This window comes from Austrofundulus limnaeus, unplaced genomic scaffold (assembly GCF_001266775.1).
Source record: "Austrofundulus limnaeus strain Quisiro unplaced genomic scaffold, Austrofundulus_limnaeus-1.0 Scaffold406, whole genome shotgun sequence".
Lineage (NCBI taxonomy): Eukaryota > Metazoa > Chordata > Actinopteri > Cyprinodontiformes > Rivulidae > Austrofundulus > Austrofundulus limnaeus.
The window spans coordinates 315,893-317,299 of NW_013952808.1; the positions used below are offsets into that span (position 1 = coordinate 315,893).

Consider the following 1,407-nt stretch of genomic DNA (forward strand, 5'->3'; position numbering starts at 1 on the left):
ATATACAATAATCAATAACGGACAACCAAACAAAAGCTTTAAATTGAAAATGTATTTGTAATGAGAAATTTAATGAATAAGTCGACACTAAAAATAAAACTTAAGCATCTTAGTTTATACTTTAACTGTGCAGAATGTAGTTTTACTGACTTATTAAAATAATGCATAGAAGTCTTAAAGAACATGTTATGAAGGCAGCACGTGTTGCTCTAAACCTGTGTATTTTCTGCATTAATATTGTCCTCAGTAAAATGTAAATAAGCTTTTTAAATCCTCAGAACCAACCAGTACTATCCCAAAGCCTAGTTTTTAGATTTGTTTGTGTTAAACGTGTGAATGCTCCTTTAGATACTTTTAAAATAAGAGAAAACACTTCAGCAATTTAGAGATTTAGCTGCTTGTTGCTTTAAGACCAGAAGCCTCATTCTCATCTCAAGAGGGCAGCACTTCACAGGCAGGTCCGTCTCCATGTATGAAATACTTACGTGGACTGAGCCTGATTAATTATGGATAAACTAAGGAAGCAATGTTTGCAATCTGAGCTGTGTCTCATTTATAGTGGAGGCTGGGCGTTGCCAGTGGCAACAGTTGTTTCACCTGGGAGCCGGTCCGCAGACAAAGACACTTGTGTGGGAAAGGTTCTGGAGGAGCAAGTATCAGGTGGTCCTGGGTGTGAAGTCAGAATTAATCTGTAAAGAATAAGAAAGGACACTGTGTTGTTGCTGGAAGGGAAAATCATGAGCCAATCAGAAATGCTGGTGTTTGTATGTGGGACAAGGTAAAAGCTGCAGCAGAAAGTAAACACAAGTTGAATGTGAGTTCACTGACACAACTTGACTCAATGTCAGATTTCAAGCACCGAAAGCACTTATAATTATAATATAAGAATATGGGTGGGGTGTCACACAGAAAACATGTTTTCCATTTCCATTCACTGCAGCATAGCTCTCTGTGACGAACTAAATATGTTCAGGTGTTAAAAACTGACATCAGATTCAGGAAACAGCTTTTAAAAACTGTTTTAGACTGGTGGAGTCTTAAGCAACTATTTAAAAAATACCCAACAGTTTATTAAAAAGATATATTCAAAAAATAATTTGTTGAATTTACTTAACCACATTATGTTAGGTGGGCCCACTCAATCGAGTTGAGTAAATGTAACAAGATTTACACAAGTAACGTACAGTAAGTAAATATTGTTACATTTGCTCAACTCAATTGAATGGAAACACTTAATATAACTTATAACCAGTGTTGGGGTAGTTACCCAAAATAAATAATTAGTTACACATTACTAGTTACTTTTTTAAAAAGTAACATATTACACTACTTAGTTACTCAGTTCTGAAAGTAACTTAGTTACATTACCTTTAGATTACTCTAATACCTGATATTTAACCTGTATTA

General features: G+C 34.8%; 1 protein-coding gene across 2 annotated transcripts in view; it reads right to left on the bottom strand.

Annotated features, from left to right (window-relative positions):
* The window catches only part of gng12b (guanine nucleotide binding protein (G protein), gamma 12b), a 49,006-nt gene that overhangs the window by 30,873 nt on the left and 16,726 nt on the right, over positions 1 to 1,407 (bottom strand). Inside the window, exon 2 of one of the 2 annotated variants that reach the window (XM_014024075.1) lies at positions 598 to 689. The exons of the other annotated variant lie outside the window; for it this stretch is intronic. The gene's annotated coding sequence lies outside the window, so the exon portion shown is untranslated. The remainder of the gene's footprint in view (positions 1 to 597; positions 690 to 1,407) is intronic. 2 annotated transcript variants of the gene reach the window in all.